Below are 27,216 nucleotides of genomic sequence, written 5' to 3'. Positions count from 1 at the left end.
AATCGACCGTGAGGCGACCCGTAAGGCGCTATAGAACCGTGATGCCAGCATGAACGCGTCGTCAACAGGCGTCCAAGCGGCCGCTGACCCATTATCATCGAGCTTCCTCAGCGACGAAATACTAATCGCGACAGCCAGCGTCAACACGACGCCAACCAGCGTCTTCAGTGGCCGCATGCCCAAAATAACCAAGCGTCCATCAGCGACAACATAATAATCACCACAGCCAGCGCAGTCATTACGTTAGCGACAGCAGCGTGCCCACAGCGGCCGAATGCCCAGCACGACAGTCAACGCAGCGACGAACGCCAGCGTAGGCACGCCACTAAGTCGTCCCATAACCACGCGCTAACGGGATCGGGTGGACCGTTACCAACCAGGCCACGCCGACACCGAATGCCAAAACGTGAACAATTGAACTTGAATGAAATTTTATGATAAGCTTGTTATAAATAATTAAGTGAGTTAAATAAAGTGAATTTGTACGACTTGAAAAAGGGCCCCAAAGTATAAATTTATTGTACGGAACCCTGGACACGCGAGTATACCCCAGCAATTAGTTAAGAAGCATCGGGGCACAGGAAAAGCCTCGCTACAGTTGAATAAATCACTCCCATATTCAGTATTGCAATATGGCCTTTATTAGTCTACTTGGGTGTAGTACAATTATACTTCAATATCACGTACTTCACAACAGCTTGTTTAAATCAAACTGATTACTGATTGTCCAGCTTGCGCTGCTTTATACGCTCCGCTGCTTCGTTCGCATATTTCTCCAAAGGTTTAGACGTTTCACCTTCTAGAACTCTTGTATCTCCTGATTGGAAATTAGTTATATGAATACATGCATATTTGTAGTTTATAGCCATATGCGTGTGTATGTGTGAGTAACTACTTTGGCTGATGATCACATCTGTGTGTGTGAGATAGCTCTTCATCGCCTTCTACATAAGTGTCGCTAGCTTTAATATGAACATGTACATAAGAGTGGCTGCTTCATGTTTTTGTTGTGGTGTGATTATTTACTAATAGCTTAGTGATGCTAATATTCGTCACAGTATTTTTTATTATCTATGTAAATTAACAACCTCCTATTTTAGGAGGTGTTTTGTTTTTTTTTTTTTTAATAATAAAACGTATTTTCGAGTGGTTAGTTACCGAACGTAACGCTGACACCAAACTAAACCTTATTCTTCTGAATTACTCTTAATTATAGCTTAATTTTAGCTTATTGAGCTTGATACCTAATTTACTTTAATATTTACAATAACTGAACACTTAGCTAATGAATGGAGTATTTGTTTATAAAAATTTCGATTGGTATTGCATCCGCTTCTCTAATGAAATGTCAGTGGCTTGAGAAGTGGAATATTTGTTTATGCTTGCCATAAGAGCACTCTGAGAAGTGACTGTTAACTCCCCATTTCTTTAAGAGAATCGTCCGAATCTGTAATGTTGTTTGTAAGTTTATTAATTTTAACAGTTAACTCAAAAAAAATGTCTTCTTATTTTATTAACTGTCTATTTATTTTCCATCTCTCAACCACTTTTTTGATCTTAAAAAATATATATATTATAATTATAATACATGTTAATACAACATCAATCCAATATACAGGGTGTGATTGTATTTCATTTTTTACATGGTTGATCAAACTAATATTCTCAAATTTCAAATTGTAGTCTTTTGACTCAATGTAATCTACAATTTCAAAATTACTTGCTTTACTATTCCTGACATACTGCCAAATTTTTGAATCTATATTTTCGTATTTCGTACATTGTCAATATTTGTTTGATTTTCAAATGTAACTAAGTAAATTCCACCTACTTTTTGATTATCAATAATATGCTTCCCTGAAAATAATATAGCACCTTGTTTTATTTAATCTATTTGCTTATTGCTTTCTTAAATTTTTTTAAATTTATCTTTATTTCCAGTTAAAATATCTGACAAGCAACTATGTGTATTATTATTTTACAATAGGTATATTTATCAATTCTTTTTTACAATTTTCAATATTTACGTATTTGTCGTTAACTTTTGCAATTTCTTTTGCAGTTAATAGCTTACCATCTATTTGGACAAATGGCCATACTTCAAAGAATTTACAATCAAATATAATGTTTTGGTATTTTATGTAAATAACGATTAAATCTTCATTTTGCAATATTTTAAAAGTAGATATCTCTATTAAATTTGATATAGACATTCGTCCGTGCTAATTTTCGGTTATATTTTTCATTTTATCAGAATGTAAAATTACTGGATTTAAAATTCCTACTTTTTCATTGCTATAGTATTAACGGGATTTTGTAATTCCGACATTAAAAATTCATTTCTTCGTTTTACAAGCAATTTAACATATTCATCTCCATTCAAACATCTTATTGTTTCGGTTAATCTATAAATTTCTTTAAAAATTTCCGAGTTTGTAGTGTACTGTTTGTTATTATTATCAGCTAATTCGTTCAATTTGTTATTTACTAACACCAAATCATAGCGGTCTGGTGATCCGGATATCCATTTCCATATTGTTCCTGATTAAATAATATTTCTTCCATCCTTTCTTTGTCGTTGCCCTAATAATGTTTCTATGAAACCAGTTTCAAATTCTAAGTCTGAATTTTCAATAGCTGGTACTTCAGACGTTTCCTGTAAATTATTATATCCAAATTGTTAATTGTACAATTTTATATCTGCCATTAAGAGATTTTCAAAATAAGTTAAATTGGTTATGTGAAAAATTGTTCCAAAGCTGCGGTATAAGGCAACATCACCATCTTCTATTAGTATATAATCCTCCCGTGCATAGTATACTATATCTGATATCGCTAGAACAATTAGTGATACAATTTTTACTGGTATCATCTAAAAAAAATATAATTAAAATATTATATTACCTTTGTGCACTATTCTGTTTCTTTGATTAATTTTAACCCTATTGCCTAAATCCTCTTTTATTATCTGTTTCTTATACTTAGGTCTTAATTTTATTTCTCTCTCCTATGATTTTCTCGTATATAACATCGCCACATGAACAAGTTTTCATTTTGCTGTATTGTTTTGTCTATCTAACATCTTTTCTTGCGCCAATAGTAATTTTGGTGGCACAGTATCATGTTTAACCTTATTGTAAAATACCTCAAGAGGTTTATTTTCAATTACGGAGTGTATTGTTTTATTATATTAATGAACCGCTCTATATATTGTTTCAGAAAAACTGATCAAATCATATTCTTCCTGCGTCATACGTCTTGCGATCTCAATTATCGTTGAATCAACTCTTTCAACCTATCCATTTGTTATACTGTGATTTGGGTTACAAAAAAAACCTCAATATGAAGTCTCTGCATCAAAGTTTTAAATTGCCACAGTAGTAAATCCTGGTTCATTATCTAGTGTTATCATCTTTACATTAGGAAAACCCTGCAATATCTCTAATAATTTATCTTTCAACTTAATCTTATCCTCAATTTGTTTAATCACCAAAAACTATGAATATGCGTCAATACATGTAATAAATTTCAAAGATTGAGCATAAAATATATTCATATGAACCCGTATTCCTTCCTCGTTAGGTATAGGAGCCTCTCCAATCGGCATTTTCTTCGGGTGGCTGTCATATTTATTTCCATTACAAATATCGCAGTTTCTAATATATACTCTGAGTTGCTTATACATTTCATGCCAATAGTAATCGTACAAACTTGTTTTATATTTTCCTCAAAACTTCTGTGTGCTCTGTTATGTTTTTTGTTCTATTATCGCACCTTTGTCCTCCCTGTTTGTTACATCGTTTCCTTTAACTTACTATTAATCGCATAGAGATCTTCTGGTGTACAGTGACTTGCAGTCACAAGATTTGGTTGTATAAATTATTTTAAAATTGTTATCAAATTTTCCACCGTATCGTATTCAATAAGATGTCTTGTCCTACCAAAGTTTACCACTGACTCATGTATGGTAAAACCTCCTTTACTAAGTAATATCTTAAACTGATTCAAAAGTTTTTTTGTATCCGGAATTTACACACCATCTGAGCTTTCCGCAGAATGTTGCGTAGCACGATCTGATGAGTCTTCAGATAACTGATTCAAATATTGCCTGGATAATGCATCCGCTACTCCATTCATTTTACCTGGCTTATAAATTATTTTTGGAGCATATTCTTCGACTATAGTGTGCCATATTTTCATTTTAACATTTGGGTTTCTTGGAGAAACCGAAAAAGATAATGGCTGATGATCTGAGTGAATATCCAATGCCCAAACTATGGCATAAAGCTCCTTTTCGTTTGTTGAATAATATCTTCCTGTCGAATTCAATGTTTTCGTTATAAAAGTAATGGGCTTTCCTCCTGACTTAATACTCCTCTAAATGCATCATTTGAGGCATCTGCTGCCAATATAAATTTCTTTGTAAAATCCTGCCGAGTTAGTTTGACCTGGTTTGCAAGCAATTCCTTTAATTTCTTTAATTTTTCAAAATCCATAATCGCGTCTTGTTCTAATCTAACCTCAATTTTTTTAGAATTTTACTGTAACACATGTCCATTTTCCCTGATAAATGCTTCGTCAATGGTTTCGCTATCGCTGCATAATCTCTAATAAATTTTCTATAATAACCTGTCATCCCCAGAAAACTACGAAGTTCGCTTCAATCTTTTCCGGATCAGTTTTAATAATATTGTTTGCCACAATATACTCCAAAAATTCGACTTCCTTTCTGTACAATTTCGATTTTTCCAATGAAATTTTCATATTTGCTTTCTTCAACGTATCAACAATCGTCTTTAAATTATCCCGAGCAATACAATGATATCATCTATATATACGTCACAAAATTTGCCAATGTAATCCCTAAGAACGTTATCCATAGCTCTTTGAAAAATACTAGGTTCGTTTTTCAGTCCAAAATGCATTCTTAGAAATTCATATTTCCCGTTATTAACTGAAAATGTTGTCTTTTCCACATCACTATCCTTCATTGTAGAAAAATATTTAGACCCCCCAAATTAGAAAGTATGAAATTGCTGTCTGGAATTGGATATTTATTCGACACTGTTACCTCGTTTAATTTTTAAAGTCCACAACCATCCTCAACTTTTGTGTACCATCTTCATTTATACCTTTTTTTGGTACAACCCAGATAGGTGAATTGTATGGGCTTTTACTTAGACGAACGACACCATCTTGCAACAAAACCCTGATCTCCTCATTAACAAAGCTATATGCAGCTAGCGGATACTGATACTGCTTACTCCAGACCGGAGTATTTTTCATAGTGCGAATCTCCGTTTTAACATCTGTTCTAAATGGTAAACTCATGTCTATTCCAGAATGAATTTTCTTAATTTCCGCTATTATTTCCTTTTCCTTTCCCCTAAAAAAAGATTTATTTGACTCTTTCTTACTACAAGGTTTGTAATTATTTTCTGCATTGCCGGAAAATACATCGGCTGGTGCTTCAAAGGATTCTTCCTCCAAAGTAATTGCATTCAACGCCACTTTTCCACTATTTATGTTGTCGGATTAATTCAACGACTGGCATTTCAGGATCTTCTCCCGAGATTTTTATATTCCAATTATTTCTATTAACGTGTTTTACTTTATGACTTGCCAGAATTCGCTTCGGCTGGCGTTTAGGATCTCTTTGACCCGAATGTTTTCCTTTTTCCCTTTCTTTCTTTATTTTGCCGGTATTGTAATGTATCCAAAGTGAATGCATACATATCTACACACATAAAACGCGCGGTGTCTAAGTTGTTTAGTCTGTGAACAAACTTGGGTCTCTCTTCGCTACACTCTTCACTTTTGGTACTTGAATAAAAAAGATTTTTGTTTAGGTTTATTCTAAAACGTTATAAATGGTTCACTATTCTATTTATTTAATAATTTGTTAATTCCTTTTAAATATAGAGGATATTCAAATGCACTTTTACAACAACAATATTGAAATGAAATAGTCACTCTTTACAACTTCAAGATATTAACTTCTAAATATATGTACAAGAGTTAAACTCAAATAAATGTATATAAAAGGAGCGCGTCCGCGGTTGCCGAGTGATAGTACTTGACTAGTTCGTTGAAATTATTGTTGATGACGATAGTAATGAATGCGTGTTGGCGCCTTTCTACCCGCCGCGCACAGCTGCGCATAGGAATTTCGCCGCTGTCTGAATATTGTTGGAGGCGGCTTAAACATCCTGCCCGCCCTGCAGGGAGGTGCTTGTAAGGACCTTCTGCAGTTCCTGCAAGGCGCGGATGGTGGTATTTAAGTCGCAACTGGGTATATTACGTCGTTGGCAGGCCTTGTGGGGTGCGCGTGATCGTGCGCTTGGCCATATGTTCCGGTTTGGGGTTACCGCTGGTTTCTTCGATCGGTCTGTTGCGCGTGGTAGTGAAGGCAGAGCCGACACTGAAGGCAGTTGTCGGTTTCTGCCGTGAGAGCCAGATGGATGTCGTCCTGGAAGTATAAGAGCAGACAGAGAAATGAAAAGTAGTTGGATACAGGGGATGATAAACGGAGACTTCATACGGAAAGTTAATGATATAAGGAACATGTATATAAGTTATAGCGCTGTGCTCGAAGAGTGTTCCATTGGAAGGAAGCACAGTTCAACTAAGGGGCGTATAACAAGCCCATTTTGGATGCGAACCTCTACAACCCGAATATGGTTGTCAGGGCCGAGGCGAACGTTCTAGATTCGTCCCAGACGCCACTCGGTGGGTGGGAGCGAATCTTCTTTAATTAAGACAAGGTCACCTGGTTGAGAATTTCACTGTGGCGTTTGCCATTTATAGCGCTTCTGAAGGTCCTTCAGATAATCCTCTTTCCAGCGTCGACTGAATTGGTGATGAAGCGATTTTAGTTTTTCCCGTCGATTTATCCAGGAGAGATTTTCCGCGTTTGGCTCAGGAATGGCTAATATCGGTGCACCTCAAAGGAAGTGACCCGGAGGGAGCGTTGTGAAGTCAGCTGGGGCCTGGGATAGTGAGGGTAGAGGCCTCGAATTGACAACTGCTTCAATATGCACCAACATCGTCGTGAATTCTTCAAATGTAAACTTGTGGAATGCAGCGGTTTTTTTGAAGTGGGTTTTAAAACTTTTTACTGCGGATTCCCACAAGCCGCCCATATAAGGGGCACTGGGCGGAATATACTGCCAGTGTATTCCCAGGAGGGCATATTTCTGCACAATGTCCGCAGAGCATTCGTTAAGAAATTTAACGAAGTCGGGTTCGAGTGCGCGCTGAGCGCCAGTGAACGTTTTACCATTGTTGCTCATCATTTTTGAGGGATAACCTCGTCTGCCAAAGTATCGGGCGAATGCTGCTCGAAAGGCTTCGGTAGTAAGGTCAGTGGAAAAACAGACGAATACAGCCACGTACCCTTTTATGATAGAACCGATGCTTTTGTTTGAAATGGACCTGCAAAATCGACTTCTGTTGTGGAAAAAGGGGATTGAGAAATTGCAGCGCTCAGGTGGTAGCGGTGCCATTATTTGCGTGCGCGTTTTCTGTTTGAAAAGCGTGCACGATTTGTATTGGAAAATGCATTTTTTAATAAGAGACTTTAGTTTTGGTACGTAGTACTCTTGCCTCACCATTTGGAGCATTAACCGTAATCCTGCATGAAGAAGTAGGCAGTGCAAAAACTCTAGATACAAATGGCAGACCCTTGAAACCGGAGGAAGGATTACTGGATGCTTCTTGTTGTATGGTAATGTAGAATGTTCCAATCGGCCACCGATATGTAGAAGGCCGTCTCCATCGAGAAGGGGGTTAAGAGCCAGGAGGGAACTTTTTTTATTAATTGGCATTTTGTTTTGTAGGGTGCTCTTTTCCGCCACGAAACGGCGAGATTGTGCCATTGCCACAAGCCGCGTTTTTGCATGTTGCAACTCTTTATGGGTCAGATGGGTATTATGTGTTGTTGTCACCGATGTTGATTTGTTGCAGGCATTGTTCGCAAAGCGGAACACGTATGCAATCACACGGAGGGCTCGAGAGTATGAGGAGAAACGTTGAAGAATATCGTCCTCTTCCTCGAGTGCGTGATATGCTTCGACCTTGCGTTTCTCGGGTGGAGAAGCGCTACCTGCTTTCGGCTTTGGCCATGCCAAAATGTGGCAAGAAAGCCATTGTGGTCCGTGCCACCAAAAGGAGGAGCCTATCAGATCATGCGGCGTGCAACCACGTATGCCAAAATCAACAGGGTTGTCTTGGCTAGATACATGGCGCCAGGTGCCAGTAGGAAGGTGCTCTCAAATTTGAGAGGTACGCTTGGCCACATAAGTCCTCCAGGTCGATGGAGATTTTTACAGCCAGGCTAGTACAATCTCAGAATCTGACCATAAGAATATGGTCCATTCGTGTAAGTCTAGCTGTTTTCGAATAGCTGAAGCCAGTTTAACGAGAAGGACTGCACCACATAGCTCTAAGCGGGGTAAGCTTACAATTTTTATGGGTGCAACTTTGCCTTTCGCAACCAAAAGGTAAGACTTTATTTGGTTGCCTACATGTGTGCGGATGTAAATCGCTGCGCAATATGCTTTTTCCGAGGCATCACAGAACCCGTGGATTTGGGTATCTTGCCCTGGAACGACATTAACCCATCGGGAGATTTCTATGTGGCAAATGGCTGGCAGAATTTCTGCGAAATGTTGCCATTTTTATAATGTTGCGGGCTTGGCGCTTTCATCCCATTCGCTGCCATCCAGCCTAATTTCTTGGAGAAGCATCTTGACTTGGATCATAACTGGCGACAGCCATCCTGCCGGGTCAAAAAGTTTTGCAACAGAAGATAAAATTTGTCGCTTTGTGACCGCATTTTGGGTGGGTTCCGGCAGAATGGTGTATGAATGGTAAGAAGTTTGAGTCTAGAAGATCCTCCTTCGGAAACTGTTCTAATATGGCAGGTGATTAGCCGTTAATTTCTTTAGTATGAAACGCTTGAATCACATGAATGAGTGATTCAGTGGCGTTATCGATGGTGTGACTTCCTGATAGAACGTCGTCGACATATGTCTGTGTCTTGAGAATTGTTGCAGCCAACGGGAATGTCGCTTTCGTGTCATCGGATAGTTGATGCAACGTACGAATAGCGAGATATGGTGCACAATTGACGCCGAATGTAACCGGGCAGCCGGGCGGGATTTGCCGAGAGAGAGTTTTTCAGGAAACTCTTCCTTTAATGGAAGTAGTACAATGTATCGACAGTTTGGTGCACGTGTCGTGGTTGTTGCATATATCTGCTCGCACGCTTGATCCTCGGGGGATATCTGTGGAGTCTGTCGAATTTCCTCCTCTTCCCAAAATTTTCTCAGTTGAGAACTGAGTGTCTCGTGTGTCGAGAATGACACAACATTTTCAGTTATTGGACCACTGAGAATCCAACCAAAAATAGTTTGTTGCGCAAGTATGCTACAGCACATCTTTTTTATACCTTCCATCAGAATTTGTGGAAGTATGTCGCTGCCAAAGACCATGTCAGTCTGACCTGGTATGTGGCAACTGGGATCAGCGAGCTCAAGGAGTTTGAACTGCTGCCAGATTTTGCGACTAATGGTGGATGTTGGCAGATTCTTTGTCAGTTGCGGCCACACAATGGCATGAGCGTTTATCCTTTTCATGGCCTTGGATTCAACCAGTGTCAAAGGACAAAGCTTGGAGGACTTTTGTACGACTTGTCCACCCATGCCAGAGATTTCGAACTTTGAATGTTCGAATGGAAGTTTCAACCGTTTTTTAACTTTCGAGGAAATGAAAGTTCTTTCCGATCCCTGATCGATAAGGGCCCTTAGTTGAAATAATTCCCCTTCGTGTTCGACTGCGATCATAGCAGTAGGAAGGAGAATTTGATTATCATTGGCTGCATGCAATGATTGAACCGGTGCTTGTTTTGAACAAGACGGTAGCTCGCTAGAATCGGAGCTATTTTGCGTTTGTTGAACGGGAGATGTTGACATAGCAGTTGTGTGCATTCGTTCCCGGGGTGGAATTTGGAGCTTGTGGGCTCGCATGCAACAGCGTGTGATGCCGTTGATGACATGTCGAATATGACCACTTGCTCGTGCACTCATTGATGATATGAGTGCTGCTAAGGCAGTTTGTACACAACTTAGCTTGTTTTACGAATTTTGTCCGGTTTTGCACAGACGTTCGTTTGAATCGTGGACAGAATCTAATAAGGTGCGGGGAGTTGCAACATTGGCAAGTTTCCTTTTTAGATTTTGCCACAAGGGTTTGCGTCCTGTTGAAGGATCTGCTTTGCGCAGAATTTTGATGAGCGACTGGTTTTTGTTTACTAGGTTGAGGCCTATTAACTCTTTCAACGACGTCATATCTCGAGGTGAGAAAGTCGTTCATTTGTGACCATGAGGGTACCTAGATCTCTTCGAGAAGAGAGAGATTGTTCCCAAAGTGACAGGGTTTTTTCGGGGAGCTTTGATGAACAAATATACACCAGAATCGGATCCAAACTGTCTGTCGTAACTCCTTGGGAGTGAAAGACGGATAGACTGTTGTTGATTGTATTCTGCAATTTCAGAAGTTGCCCACTGTTTTCGGATGGAATAGTGGCAAGAGTCAGTAAGGATTTTATCTGGTTGTCAACCAGGATCCGCTTGTTTTCGTATCGTGACTTAAAGCTTCCCAGGCAAGGTCAAAGTTATCACCGCTCAACGCATATTGTTTGACGATGGATCCGGCTTTGCCTTGCATTTTGTACCGGATATGGTACAATTTCTGAGCACGGCAGAGCCTTGGGTGGTTAATGTACACCGCTGTGAACATATCACGAAAAGCGGGCCATTCTTCATAGCCACCATAAAAGGTCTCCGTGCCGCATGCTGGGACCTTGAGGTAAATATTTGCCTCAGCCGGGGGTTGTTCCACGTGGGTTGGTGGACTCGGCGTTGTCATCATTTTGATCAACGAAAGTTGATCGGCAATCTTTTCTTTGGTCAATTCATACGTATTAAGGCAAGCATATTGTTTGCCTTGTACTGAACTCTTGAAGTCTTCAGGGAAACTTTCGTCGGGTTTCGAAAATACCAGATCGTAAACCGATTGAAGCCGTGCCCAATATTCACCTAGTGATTTGTCTTTTATCATGAGATACGATTCAGTGTGATCTTAAATCGGTGCTTCGTTAAATTTTGCACAGTATCTCATCAGATTGTCACTTTCCGCGATGAAATTTTGCGCGGATGGGTCAACTAATTTGGATTTCCGGCGGGGGTAAGTTGACCTTTCCTTGGCCGTTTCCTCCTTTGGGCCACCTTTTGGTTTTGTCCCGGTTTCGGTCGTTTTTGAGGGACTGAGAGGCATTTTATGCAAACTTTTGGGTATTTACCAAAAAAACTACTACAGAAATTTAAAAAAGGTAATTTAAATTGGTGGCGGGTGTTTTTTTTTTTTTTTGAAAAATAGAGTCCGCGAAATTCGGAATTTAATAGGATGTATAATGTTTTGTAAAAACAAAAAATATAAAATTAAAAAAAAATCACAAACACTTTCACTCATATATACGTGTAAATATACGTGTGGAAATAAACGTGTATTTGTAAATTACTGGTATATATAGGTATGTATATATTAGAAAATAATATTACTTTGCGGTTTGTAGGGATATTTTTTGAAAAGTTCCTATAGGGACGAAAATATCTCAAACTTAGTTTTGTACGACAGAATAAGTACAAATGTACATGCGCAATATACAAACGTATGTATATATATATTTGTTTGTTCGAACGTATGCACGTAAATAAAGGAGCTGCTCTGTTTTTGTTTACAAACAGAGTTTGTTTTGATTCGCTTCTTCGTCGCTAATATCGCGTTTCTTTTGTGAAGCTGAGTGCGCTTGATTGCACTGTTGGGAGAGTGCAGCAAAGAAAGATGAAAAAATTACAAATTTAAGAGAGGTTGAGAATTTTGATCAGCACACAACTCTCGTTGCTAATGTAGTTATACGTGGTGCGAGAATGTCGCTGGAAGAGCGACTTGACCGTGTGAGTAAACACGTATGATGTTCTCAGAGTGGAGAAATAAGAATGTTGGAAAAGCAACTTGAAATTATTTGTACATGTATGTAAGTATGTACATACGTATGAATATTATCCTTTTCTATATGCTGCGAAGCAGAAAAAGTGACTTGAAAGTTGAACTGTATCGCCAAGTTCAACGATCTCTGGCGAACAACGGGGTAAACTCAGCTGTAGAAGAAATTTTTGCTGATGTTGGTCTTGCACAGTGGGTTTGAGTAGGCAAGTAAACTGCAATTTTTGTATACCACTAGAAACATGTACATACATATATATATATATATATATATATATATATATAATTGGCGGATTTTGCCTATTGGTATAGCGGAATATTTTCTACCACTTTTTGGTTACAAAAAAGTTGCAGTAAAACCAACGGTAAGAAAATTTCCGCAATATACATATATATGTGTCTATATATGTTATGCAGTTTACAAAAAATAATATAACTTTTGTGGAAAAAAAGTTGTATTATTTCCGTTGCTCCTTATTGTGTTGTTGTTGATTGTTGCTGATGATTAGCTGGTTGTTGTTGCTGCTTGGCTGCTGGGTAAAGGTGATTTCGATAATTGCATAACTTTTTCCAAACTGGCACTTAAGATTAGTGCGCCCACAATTTTTCAACAAAAATTTTGTCTTCTTTTTTAAGAATTACAATTTTTTAGCATTTTTTTTGTAAACGTATATGTAATTTTTTGTGTATATATGTATATATATATTTTGCAATTTTTTTTGTGTATATATGTATATATATATTTTGACAATTTATGATTTTTTTTCTCTTTAAAATCTTTGTTTTAAATATTCGTATATGAGTATGTGTATATATTTATATGTATATATATGTATATATTTTAGTTGCTTTTAACCAAGCACTTTCCAAATCTTTCGCAGATTTAAATAAAAAATGCAAACGGAACTTGATTTTAATTTTTCGTTTTTCGCACTTATATTTTTTGACAATTTTTTTTTCCAAAATTTTTTGCAACTTTTTGAATTTGCATTTTTTTTTTTTTTTTCAGTATATAGGTATGTATATATGTATATTGAAGTATGTATACTCGTATATGTTTGTTTTTCTCAATTTATATTTGTTATATTTTTTTTTTTTGTAGTATCTATATTTGTGAACACACACTTTCACTCTTTTGATAAGTTTTATTTAACTCGTGTGTTTTTGTATGCACTCACTGCACTGATTTATTTGGGATTTTTTACTTGTTTTTTTTTTTTATTGCGAACGAAATTTTTCGATTAAAATTTAATAATATTTTTTGTGTCTTGATTAATTTAAGGGCGGGTCAAAGATGGCTGCGAAGGACCATGAACAAACTCACCTGGACTTTCTTCGCTTCACTCTGCACTACTTTCGTAAATAAAAAGATCTATTCTTTTTCTTTTAAAAACGTTATAAAATTCACTACTTGTAATTTAATAATAATGCAAAAGTATTTGCAGAAAAAGGTATTACTTAATGATTTAACTTTAAACTTTAAACATTCACTTTTTACAACTTGGTAACTTCAAATACCAATAACTCTATATATGTATAAAAATGTATATGAAAAGAGATCGCGTCCACGGTTGCCGGTTAATAATGCTTGACTAGCCCGTTGAAATTATTGTTGATGACGATGGTAGTGAATGTGTGTTGGCGCCTTTCCACCCGCCGCGCACAGCTGCGCATAGGAATTTCGCCGCCGTCTGAATATTGTTGGAGGCGGCTTAAACAGTCTGTAACTAATAATTTGCTGACACCGCGTATTCCTCTACTCCAACATTTTCACACGCTTTAAGGGAGTGTATTGAAGCAAACTATGAATGTGTATACGAATGTGTATGCATACGCTTGGCTACATGACTTTTGATTATTTATTTAGACTTAGCAAGAATGTAAGAATTAGAGTAAATATGTATATGTTTATGTAGTAACTAAGTACCGCATAAGAATTATGTATAAATACGCTGAAGTTTTTATTAATAAAGAAGATTCGGTATTCGGCACTCAAGGGTACCACCCCTTAAATAATCTTGTTTAAATATTTAGGGGTATTCGGCACTTAATGGTGCCTCCACCCAAATAAATAAATAAATTCATTTTACAAGGCGATGCTGCCACTTGAAAATCGCCACCAATAAAGGACATCAACATTACCAGTTCCTGAGAGCGACGGTTTCGAAAAATAAGGTGATAATTTATATAGACATTCCCAGTTCCTGAGAGCGACGGTTTCGAAAAGTAAGGTGGTAATTTATATAGACGTGCCCAGTTCTTAAGAAAGACGGAATCAAAACCCAATGGGATAAAAATGGAGCCTACATATTAAGCAAAAGCGTTCACAGTACACAACATTGAAGGGACATAATTGAACATTCATTAACGTAATAACAGACAGAAAATAATAAGCGGCATACAAAGTGGAATAATACTGAAGAAGGAAAAAAAAAAGGAAGGAAGGCCAAGTTCGGGTGTAAGCGAACATTACATACTCAGCTGAGAGCTTTGGAGACAAAACAACGGAAAATCACCATTTAGCAAAATTAACCTAGGGTAACCCTGGAATGTGTTTGTATAACGTGGGTTTCAAATTGAAGGTATTTCGAGATATCGACATAAAGGTGGACCAGAGCTGAAACTAGAATATGTTTGTACGTTATGGGTACCAAATGAAAGGCGTTAATGATTATTTTAAAAGGGAGTGGGCTTAGTGCTATAGGTGGACGCTTTTTTGAGATATCGCTATAAAGGTGTACCAGGGGTGACTCTAGAATGTATTTGTACGATATGGGTATCAAATGAAAGGTGTTAATGAGTATTTTAAAAGGGAGTGAGCCTTAGTGTTATGGGTGGACGCCTTTTCGAGATATCGGCATAAAGGTGGACCAGAGGTGACACTAGAATTTGTTTGTACGATATGGGTATCAAATGGAAGGTGTTAACGGGTATTTTAAAAGGGAGTGGGTCTTAGTGCTATAGGTGGACGCCTTTTCGAGATATCGCCATAAACGTGGAACAGGGGTGACTCTAGAATGTGTTTGTACGATATGGGTATCAAATGAAAGGTGTTAATGATTATTTAAAACGTAGTGGGCCTTAGTTCTATAGATGGGCGCCTTTCTGAGACATCGCCATAAAGGTGGACCAGGGGTGACTATAGAATGTGTTTGTACGATACGTTTTAAAAGGGAGTAGCCCTTAGTTGTATATGTGAAGGCGTTTTCGAGATATCGAGCAAAATGTGGACCAGGGTGACCCAGAGCATCATCTGTCGGGTACCGCTAATTTATTTATATATGCAATACCATGAACAGTATACCTACCAAGATTCCAAGGGGTTTTGATTTCGCCCTACAGAACTTTTTCATTTTCTTCTTCGTAATATGGTAGGTGTCACACCCATTTTACAAAGTTCTTTCTAAAGTTATATTTTGCGCCAATAAACCAATCCAATTACCACGTTTCATTTCTTTTTTCATATTTGGTATAGAATTATGGCATTTTTTCATTTTTCGTAATTTTCGATATCGAAAAAGTGGGCGTGGTCATAGTCGTATTTGGGCCATTTTTTACAGCCAGATAAAGTGAGTTCAGATAAGTACGTGAACTGAGGTTAGTAAATGTACAATTGTGGTATGTCGCAACTCAGCGCGTGAGTGGAGGCACCACAATTGTGTTACGATTAAAATTAGAAAGAAAAGAAAGAAAGACGAGAGACATTTCTCGTTATAATATTTCTTTATTACAGTGGAAGTTATAATTAAAACGCTAAGTTACCTGTGTCTAAAATTAAGATGGCGGGGCTTCTCGGACGTTGATGGCTGTTGATCGCTCGACAATCGCTGGAAAAGTAGACGGTTGCCTTGTCGAGGACAACCGTTCAACCGCGGAAAAAGTCTCCGGTTTTAAGGGGAAGCGTCCCCACACAGTTGGACCAGCATGCATGTATATGTGCAGAGGCAACATAACCCTACCTATGTACACATATACATGCATGTGGGCGAACTAATGGTCGATAAAGTGGTGCTACTAGGGTGGCGCGAGTTAATATGAATTTAGGCTTCGGGCCTAAACATGCCGGCCACCTTGCGATACGCAACAGCTCAGATTCCGCCCGAGCTTCCCCGACCCGAACTTCTATTACGACTATCTTATAAACTAAGCGCTGCGCGCGGGATGGCGCTACGGCATCCTCCTTGCCTTCGCCGTTACCTGTAGCTAGGACGAGATAAAAGAATGGTAAAATAAAGGAACACGCATCAAATATTTCTTGCCATTTGACAAAATTCATTTATTGCGAGAAAGCGTACTATTTACATGTATAAGCTTATCATCAGCTAAATAACTCTAAATAGCCATTAAGGTATATCAGATCGGGTGGGTCCCCCAGAGTACCCACCCGAAGATCGTGCTTTGCGCGAGCAGCAATCCGAAGGATGGTGGTAATGTGCCCGACGTCATGATTTTGGCGTAGACGTCGCCGCAAAGAACGAGGCGAATTGGGACGCATGACGCATGAAAATGGGGGTCCGCAAGACGGATGTGCTCGTAAGGAGCCGCGACGCTGGGGTCGACGTTGTAAGTTGGGCTGACGCGCCTGAACTCGTGGACGCAGACTGCGTGAGTCGTCACCGTATTACTCTGCCCATGTTTGCCTCTAAAACGAATAAAACAGCCGGTTTCGCCGTCGGCGTTGGTTGTCGGCAGTGCTAACTCTCGCGCCAGCCTGCGGTCGATCGTTGTGCGGGGGGAACATGCGTATATTAGTGCACGAATGAGGTGCAGATGCCCTCCGGCTTCCACCTTCACGATCGCAGTTGGCGCCAGAGCAGCAATTGGCTGAAGAGTTGGGCCGGCTGAGGCGCGGGCGGGAATGACCCCGTTCCTGAATGAACTGTGTTGAGGTAGCTGGCGCGGCCGAGTGGCGAGTCTACCGTCTCGATGGTCTCCCTTCACGTTTCGTATCGCGTGTAGCTGACGCGGCTGAGGAGCCAGTCTACGATCGCGCGTTGGTCGATGTGCTTGCGTGCGTTGTTGCGTAGTTGGGCGGAACGGCCGAGATTCCGCTCCACTTTTCTCTCGTCGTTCGTGTGCTAATAGGGGTCGGAACGGCAGTGGGTCCGATCCCCTTGTAACGGAACTCGCTCCACTCCCGGATGGCAGTTGTGGTTCTTCTGCAAAGGCCGACTCGGACGCGTGGAGGACAGCACCTCATCCATCGTCCCGTCGTCCACCTCTTGCATCGTAGGCATACGTTCACACCCTTCACCCTCTTCTTCCATGACCAGCTGGAAAGGTGCAGCGTGGTATGATGATTGCTACCACAGTTTCCGCACCTTCCTTTGCTCGTGCAGTCTTTGGCACGATGTACCATTGAAAGGCAATTTTCGCAGTACTTGGCCTTTATAATTCGCGCAGTCGTTGCAGCGGGAACTTCGCGCGGTATATCGGGCATGACCGAATGGGATGTTTCGCGTCGCATAAATGTCACGGCTTTGGGTAACGAGCGGCCTGGCGCTCGGTCCTCCTTCTTAGCGAAGCGTAACGAGTCATTCTATTTAGAGAATATGGAAGAAAATAAAGGAAACTCGTTGAGTTGTTATGACTGTGTCACGCTTTCCGTGGCGAGTAAGCCCTAGTTTTATTAAATTGCATATTGCGTATGTGTAGAGTGAAACTCGGTAGCTGCCTACGAAGATATTCGCGCGTGTTATGTGCATGGTTTCTTTCCATGCGCGTTATGTGTCTTGGGCTTTAGTGCCCTATTTTACTTATTTTTGTGTCACCCAGTAGCGTTTTTGTATTGCCCTTCGATTATTTGTTCAATTTTTCTACAGTTTAATTGACGGCCTTTAGCAAATGACACGGTTCCCGAAGTGTATTTGGCTCCGATACCGTTTTTTAGAAACGGGTTTTTGGGTACCCGTTTGCATCTTTTTATGCATCCCTAATATTATGTACATTTAAACTCGGCATATATATGTACATTCGTTGGTTTAAGTATATGGACAGTCAGTGCACGGACCTTACCGCATTGGTACGTTTACTAACTTTTCTGACCCATTTTTTATTTTCTACTACTATTACCACCGATGCCCAAAATCTGCCAATGTTTCAGTATTTTCGTATTGAGAACAAATAATGTGATCATTTTGTAAACGTATTTAATTGCTGAGCACAACCAACTAGTATTAGGTGGTTACACTAACCACCCCCATGAAATTTGAACAAAGTTGTGCACGAATTCAAAAACGGAAATAAATTTGTTTATGAATTAAATGTAGTAACTGAGCACGCAAATAAATTTTGGCGCTATTGTCATCTTTTTTTTTTTGTATGTGAATACTTTTCCGCGTAACATGCCGACATCGGTTATTTTGTGGCAATATCTTTGGTTCATTGGAAAATTGTTGTGGTAGTTAGACGTTTTGGTATGTGATTTATTTTGTGATTTGTTTGTTTTACAATGAATTGGGAATTTTTTGTTACACATATAAATCGTAGTTATTGTTTTCATGAAACTTCTTTTACCATTTTCCGTCTCCCTACATTTTGCCTTTAAAAAGTTCGTGCACTGGTAGATATTTACTAGCAGCAAAGACAAAAAATTGTGCACATTCATACACACCCGTGTATAGAATGTAAATTCCTCTGAATTGAAGCAAACGGGACTAATCGAAAGATTTCTTCCGTTGCTTCATTCTTTTCATTTTTTACGCATGGTGGAGTACGGTTGTGATCAATGGCTAAACATGGTAAGTAAATTGTAATATTTTCTTTTATATATTATTATAAATCACTTTTCTTGTATTTTCTTTCCACTATTAATTTATTTTATTTTATTTCTCAGGTGGATGGTGTGGATATCCCGGAGTTGGAGCGATGTGCATACATATGGATGGAGTATCGACCCTTTTTTTGTTTTTGATTGTGTGTACCGGCATCACAAAGGGGTGCTCCAACTGCGGCGTCGGCCGCGCTGTCAGTTGTCACCCCTGTGCGATGCCCATTGACGCCGGTATTAATGAACTTCCTTTTCTTTCAGAATGATAAGGTACATTTAAAAATGTCCAACAGCAATTTTGCAAAATATTTTATGGTTTTAGAGAACTTGAAATACTTAGAAGATGATGGTTCCAGCGAAGCCGATAGTCACGAGAGGCAAAAATGAAACAAAAAGCAAAGTTTGGAGCACAACATAGCAGAATTAAAAAAATACATACCAGAGGAATTAAATGTGGTTACTAAGAAAACTATGCGCATACTTAATTCATCTTGGTTGCAAAATGAATTACAGTCAGATGTCTTGACACTAAGCGATACAAACTTGGAACTAAAATATGCCGTTTATCTTCAATATATGCTCCTTGAACTTGCCAAAAACATAAATTTTAATAGCGGAGCTAAAGAGGATATTATATTAATACGCCACCTCACCCAATTGATTAAATCAGTACAAAATTTGAGTGTATACGCATTGCGTAGGCGATTGCATAACAAATTCTATGAGTCAAGCGTGTTTACCGGTGCAACTGAAGGGACTGCCTTAAATGATTGCGACTTTAAATACAAATTACTTTTGCTATCTATAGAAATATTTGAGCGATTTTTTAAAATACAGAAATTACATATGGCAAATGCAATGGAAATGATAATGCGTGCTTATATGGCAGCTATTTTCAGTGTACGATTAGCAAATGCACTAAAAATGTGCACTCTACAAGAGCTAACACAAAACAAATTGAATTACTTATGGTTGCATGTAAGCAAAGAAGATTATTTCGTAATATTTTGCTGCTGAAGTGTATACAAAACGTACCAGCAGAGCTACAAATTCGACTACATCAAGAATTGTTACAAAAGGTGCTATCCAAAAATGGTTTTACTACGTTAGTAGCTACGCTGTATAGAACGCATAGCTCTCCGCAGAAAAATTTTCATGCGTCGACAACTGGAAAGCCTCAATTACTGAACGATAAAGAAGTCTTCGCAGTTATCGCAAATATTGTTGCATTTCGTGGACATACACAGTGTGTACAAAGTACTTTGATAAGACAAATATTTGAATTTTTAAAAACATGTTTACTAAATGAACATGCTATGGTTGACTGCAGGGGTGCGGGCTTGTTATCATTACGACGCCTTTATGATTTAAGCGAGGTAAATAGGTATGAGATAATTGATGTTATTGCAAACAAATTTTCTATTTAAAGTCGTCCAAAAGATATTTTAAGTGGTCTTATTGTTTTGGAACATAAAGAGCTGTCACTACTTGTCGCTACAATATATCAGCTATGCTGCAGCTCAACAGTTGAATGTTTGCCAAGTGAACTTTTGATTCCTTATCAACCTTTGCTATTGCAAACTTACCCTCACTTACCTGAAGGCTATATACAAAAGCAACAAATAACAAGCATTATCACACGGTGCTTGCATAATAGCACGGATGCTGAATTGGCAGAGATTATTGCAAGGTTGTATAAACAAGATTTTGATTGCCATTGGCAGCAATTACATCCACGTGTGATCACCTTTCCCAATGTAGAACAAACTCAGCTCACGGTAAAAATAGCCAACAGTGATATGAAAGAGGAGTTCAGCGGTTCGCTGGCGCTACCTGAGCTCTTAATGAATAGCGATCATCATCAACTCACATATAGAATATTTATGATATTATTAAAAGAAATTTCTAATATTTTTAACGATGATGCGAATGAACAAAAAGAAGCTCAAATTGAATTGCTGCAAAGTGAAGAAGAATTTCTAACATTCCTTAATTCGAAATATCCTATTAAAGTTGATATTCCACTTTCACTCAATACACTCATCTCACATCAACACCTGAAAACACAGATAAGGTAGCATTCCTTAGATTTCTTACGCTTTTTACGCACCTTACTCCAGCAACGCTTGGACGTGCATGTAAAAGCTAACGCGTTTCGTCAGCAAACAGGAGCTCTCGATCAAACTTTACTTATTTTATTAACAATGACACAAGAGTTACTGCAGCAAAATGAGCAAATACCTTTAACATACCAACATTTAGCGCCTGCGCTGCAAGTGCTACAAAAGCAAACACCTAATCTATTGATACAAGAACGTGTTAAATATTTACTCATCTTGTTGAGTGGGAAATTCAAGGCAAAAGCTGCGCAAAAGTCAAGTGCCTTTAATACAGCGGGCACACTTATCGAATCGAAAGAATCACATTTACAGGTTTATGGTATACAAATTTTGCGTGATTTATTGTGTCAACGTGATAGCGTTACGTTGGCAAATGCACACTTTCTGATAGCGCTTGCATTAAGTACACTAAAAATCGTGAATCGTATACATCTTTAAACTGTGTACGCTTATTTGTTGGCTAAGTGCATGTAATGGAAAGTGAGGTGTTGGAAACGTTGTCCGATGAGTATTTGAATGATCAAGAAATTTTGGATTATCGTTTGGTGGTGGGCGAAACATTGCTGCAGGTGGGACGGAACTGGGCCCATTATCCTACAAATACAAAGATGTATTACTGAACTGTTTTATGCATGGCGCACGTAGTCCACTGAACGAATTTCGAATGTCTTCATTTTCGAATCTTGCTCAATTGACACGTATACTTTGCTATCAAGTACATAAGTTTTTCCAAGAATTACTCAAATGGGGCCGCCAATTGATGCTGAGCTGGAACATGTCGATCGCAAGCATGCACAATTAACGCAACTCTAGTGATTTAGTGGACGCAATCAATTTATATCACTCATTAATGCGTGACGATCGGCTAGGAATGCCAGGTGGACCTGTCGCTGGAGTATATATTGGTGGTGGTATGCCATCTGGTAGTATGTCAGGTTCAATGCCTGGCCTAGGCTATCAAGGTACACCGAATCCACAAATGTTGGATGGTGCTGCTGGTTATTCAGGCACTGCAAATGTTTCACCACACATGCCACAGTCCCAACAAATGCCACCAGCACATAACTACGTTGGTATACACTCGTTACCATACACACGCTCAGGACAATTGCCGGGCAATGTTGCCTCAGCGCCTGCACAGAATTCATTAAATCAAAATGTGGTTTCTCAACCACCTTCATTAACAGGAGCTCATTGATAGTATAATTTGTAGTCTAAAATATCGTCGGTGAAAGTTCCAACCAACCCCTCTATAGTGGAAAACGTTTTGTATGTGGTTTGAGCTTTCATAGATGATATAAACGTATTTAAATAAATGAATATGTGCGATGAAAAACTTCATATTTCCTTTTCAATAAAATTAGGTGTCATTAGCTTCCTTGTAAAATACGTGATGCTTATATGCCTCCATAATTCCTTGCGGACGTTATAAAACCAATGAAAATTTATCAGATCATGGATCCGGAAGTACCCAATTTATCTGGTGGTCCACTGTAACGAGTTACACATCCATTCACAAAACGCAACGATCAATCCATGAACAAAAAAGGGTGAGTTTAAATTTGAATTACCCGTACCGTTGTATATTTTGATGTCGAAAGGCCCCGCGAAATCTACCCCGGTATTGGTGAACGCGCGGGTAAAAGTAGTACGTTCGCAGGGGACTGTGCCTGCTTCCTGTGAATAATGCAGGTTTTGCAATTGTGGATGATGGCTCTGATCATTGTCTTAACATTCAGAAACCAATACTGGGTTCGAATAAGGCGGAGTAATAGCTGGTTCTCGCCATGAAGGGAATCATGATGAATCATCATGACTGCAAGGCGAGACAGCCTGCAATTGAAAGGCAAGATGATCGGATGACGCTCGTTGTATGATATGTCTTTTGAAGCCCCTAGACGACCCACTGTTCTAATAATATCATCTTTGTCGATGTATGGGTTGAGTGGCAGTATTTCACTCCTGCGATAAATAGGTTCCCTATTTTTCAATTTTAGATATTCCGTACCGTAGAATTGTTTCTGGCAGACTCGTATTAATGCTTGAGTCGTTGCCCTAATCTCGTCGGCTGAGATTATGCAGACTTTTCGTGGAACACTGCTTTAGTTTTAGGATGCGTTCTTTTATAGAATCTCCTAACATATGATAGGACTTTCAAGGCCCTAGGCAAATTTGAAAATCGGTCGAGAATATCTATGGCTCTACCACTGTCGTGGCATATGATTGTGCCCTCTTTTCCTCAACGGACGTGTTGTAATCGGTGTTTTGTGCTGGCCAGTGAGAATTGTCTTCTCTTAACCAAGAAAGACCCTGCCACCACAACGAATCTTTGACCAAATCTGACGCCAGTAGTCCTCTGCTCCCTTAATCCGATGGATTAAATTCCGAGTCCACGTGAAGCCATTTCTTGTTACCGACCATGTCGAGGATCTTGGTGATTCGGTGTGCGACGAAGGTTGACCAAGAACAGGGCGGCTTGCCTATCCATGCGAGTACGATAGTTGAATCCGTCCAGAGGTGAACTTTTGCCTCGAAATGACGTGGATGGTTTTCACTGGGGCGACCCTCGTTTTGGATAGGAGTAAATGTATGGAAACCTGATCATCCGTTTTTACGCGCATGTATGCCGCTGCAGCATATGCTTTCTCGGAAGCGTCACAGAAGCCGTGGATTTCTATGTCGTCTTCCGGTGAAAAATGTACCCACCACGGTATCCGTATGTTGTCTATTTCGCCATAGTGTTGAGTGAAGTTTTTCCACCTTTCTAATGTGGTTTGTGAAACAGGCTCGTCCCACCCGGTGCCTTCTAACCAAATATTCTGCATTAATATTTTTGCCACTATGACCATTTGCGCTAGCCACCCTAATGGGTCGAAAAGCTTTGCGATGGCTGACAATATTTCTCGCTTAGTTAAATTTTCCGGATCCTCCAGTGTTCCTGCTTTAAAATAAGAGAGATCGGAGGGTGCATTCCATCTTATGCCCAACGCCTTCACGGTGCTGGTGTCTTCGAACGCCAGACAGTCTTCGCTTGATCGATCAGTTTTTGGGATGTCTTTTGGAACTGCCTCCGAGTTTGATGTCCATTTACGAAGTGGAAAACCAGCTGACTGAAGTACCTGTCGGATTTCATCCCTTGCCTGGTCGATGCAATGGTGTGTCCTCCTGCTAATACGCCATCTACATACATGCATTCTCACAGGATGCTTGATGCTATTGGATGGGAATTTTCAACATCGTCAGCTAGCTGTAGAAGCGTTCTGATGGCCAGGTATGGAGCGCAGTTAACTCCGAACGTTACAGTCTTTAACTCGTAGAGGCCTATTGGTTCACTAATGTGATTTCGGAAAACAATCCTCTGAAATTTGGTATGGTTGGCATCCATCCAAATTTGCCTATACATTTTTTCTATATCACTTTTGAAGACATATCGATAGAGTCTCCAACGTAGAATAAGAATTGGGAGATCTGCTTGTAGTACTGGACCAGGTAGGAGAATGTCGTTTAGACTGGTGCCACTGAGAAGATAACCGACAACAGGAAATAGAAACCTACAACAAAATTTAGGCATTATTATTAAGTAAAATAATACTAAAAATATTACGTCAACCTAACGGCTTGTAGCATTGTGCGTCATACCCACCTATGTAATACACTTCCGGGATTACGCATCATGAACTTCTATGCCAAATACATTTTAGTAATAATCATATTAGAATATTATACAACATAAATTATTGAACTAACCCAGTGGTTAGCTAGCATCAATGGAATGCCGAATATGAAACCCTTGTCCGTTCACAGCTAATAAATTCTGCTTGTTATTTACATACAACCAATAATGGGAATTAACCAAATACTCACATTGATCTGCTGACTTTGCAAGCATGCATACAAACCTACATGTATGCAAGCAGGCATACAAATCTACATGTATGCAAGCATGCATACAAATCTACATGTATACAAAGCATATACGCAAACCTACATGTATGCATACCCCATTACCAATGTACATATTTTTAGTTTATTAGTATTAAGATAATTATGAATGTATAGGTTAAGTAAATAACTATAAAAGGGAAAGAATTTATTTAATAAAAAGAATTAATGTTTGACTACCAAACCTTTCACATCTTTTATTCCAAATCAAACATTTCATGGCGATCCTGCCAGCCTGATCTTTGATTAGCTGAAGAATTTGCTATTAAGCAAAATTAGCTAGATCTTGATGGAGGCAGAATCCTGCCAGTTCAGATCAAAAATTGGCACAACTGCTAAAAAGGATCTGACTGCCCAGGAATCTGACCATTTGTAAAACAAGTAAAAAGTTTTTATTTAAAGGAAGGAAAAAGGACATTTAAACAAAGCAGCCTTTAATGTCATTATGGCAGCACCCAAAAATCTAATATTGGCACCGTTGCAGTACAATTAAACTATTGGATGTAAACAAAAGGTACTACTATATGGCATCAATTAAGATATTATCAAGGAAAGCCGTTTTTCGGCAAGAATTTGGCAAACTAAGTTGAAAAATATTTGGTGGTAATACAACGGGATCGAAGAACACCTTTCAATTGGCATAAGTTAACAACAAAACGAAACCAGAAACATATTGTGGCGAGATCGGGGGCATAACACTCGAGGCAATTAATATAAGTATATAAAAATTTTAGAAACAAATTGGGCTAAAAATTTAATCGGTTGGGGAGGGGGAAGATGACATTAGGGTGAGTATGTAGGGTCATTGGGAGCAAAGATAAGGGGACTCGCTGCCAAGCAGAAATTCGAGCGGTCCAAGGTAGGGTAGGCTTTCTGCGAGGGGTATGCACGGAAGTCAGATGGCGATGATTGTGACATCCGCCCTGCATCAAGGTGGACAAGGGTTAAGGGCCCCGACCTCTCGCCCTGAGCTAGCCAGGGGACATTCCACCTTGATTGCGCAAAGGGGCGGATTCACCTCTAAAAGGTGTACGTTACAATAATTTGCTTAGGATTTTTTTTTTTTTTTTAATAGGACTTGTAGAAAAAAAATAATGTAAAATTTAAGCTAAAACAAAAGTATGTACGAACGATTTCTTTTGAACTTGAAAAAAAATTGATCTAATTTGTTAAAATTTGAAGTAAAATTTTTATGGAAAAAAGAAGTGGGAGGAAAATTAAAAATTTCTTATTCGAAAAAAAGGCTAAAATACTAAAAATCTTAAATTAAACTTTTATAAGAAAAAAAAAAATTCAAGTAAATTGGAATGTTTGGGACACTTCTGTAAAATAGTCAATCAACTTCAGACAGTTCACCTATCCTCTAAAGAAAGCCCATAGAACATTTTAATAAGGTTTAAAAATTAACCATAACTACTAAAATGCAAAGAAACTCCTCAGATCTTCCTCTCTATTGGTGGGACGAAAATACCCGACACACTAGGGACTTACAAAAAGAGTTAGAAGGATTAAAGAAATTGTGGAAGATAATAGGTATGGAAAGGGAACCCACAATTGAGGATATTATAAACCCCCCTACAAAGGAAGAGGAAATAATGCGTATGATTAGGAGAGTGTTCCCCGAAAATTCCAAATGTTAAGTGGCATCAAAACAAAAAAAAATATATTAAAAGCCCGTTTAATACGAATAGATAAGAATATTTCCAAATATATTATAAACAACACTAAGAAAATTTTTTTTGGAATATTAAAATTTTTTTTTAAAAATATTTTTAATTAACAATATCCACAAAATAAAAAGTCATAAAACAAAATATCTGACTTCTTATTAAAATTAGAGAACTTTCAAGATGTCTTGGTGGACAAAAATAGCCCAAGGCATCATGGTAGCCATAGCTGGCTACGAGGTAGGTAAAGAAAGCTCTGAAAGAACAGATAGCAAGATAATCAAGTATGAGCCACCAACTAAGGTAAATACAGAAAATACTCCGAACATCCCAGATGTTTGGTTAGTAGTTATAGGTTGTGTATTCATGCTATTGATCATCACAATAGCTATGATGCTCAAAAACTATATGAAGCACAAATTTAGGCAGGTAAAACCCGCCACAATTCGTATCTAAGAAACACCAGTTTTTGCAACCCATTACCTAAACCAAACCCAAAGCTGAGGAAGAGCGACAAACAATTCAAATAAATCTCAAATAGTAAACCTAAAAATGTCACAATCGACAGTAAAGGCAACCCTGCCTAAAGCGAACAGCAAATCAAAAATTCGCATAATTCCATTGATGGCTCCTGACAAAAATAGTCATGAAG

General features: G+C 38.8%; 1 protein-coding gene and 1 pseudogene across 2 annotated transcripts in view; one reads left to right on the top strand and one right to left on the bottom strand.

Annotated features, from left to right (window-relative positions):
* The window catches only part of LOC137239429 (proton-associated sugar transporter A-like), a 672,302-nt gene that overhangs the window by 530,192 nt on the left and 114,894 nt on the right, over nt 1-27,216 (bottom strand). The window lies entirely within an intron of this gene.
* Nucleotides 19,118-21,757, top strand: LOC137238689 (transport and Golgi organization protein 6-like; annotated as a pseudogene).

Source organism: Eurosta solidaginis, chromosome 1 (genome assembly GCF_040869045.1).
Source record: "Eurosta solidaginis isolate ZX-2024a chromosome 1, ASM4086904v1, whole genome shotgun sequence".
In the NCBI taxonomy this organism is placed as follows: Eukaryota; Metazoa; Arthropoda; class Insecta; order Diptera; family Tephritidae; genus Eurosta; species Eurosta solidaginis.
Note: the sequence above shows the minus strand (reverse complement) of the source record. Positions and strands in the feature narration are given on the sequence as shown.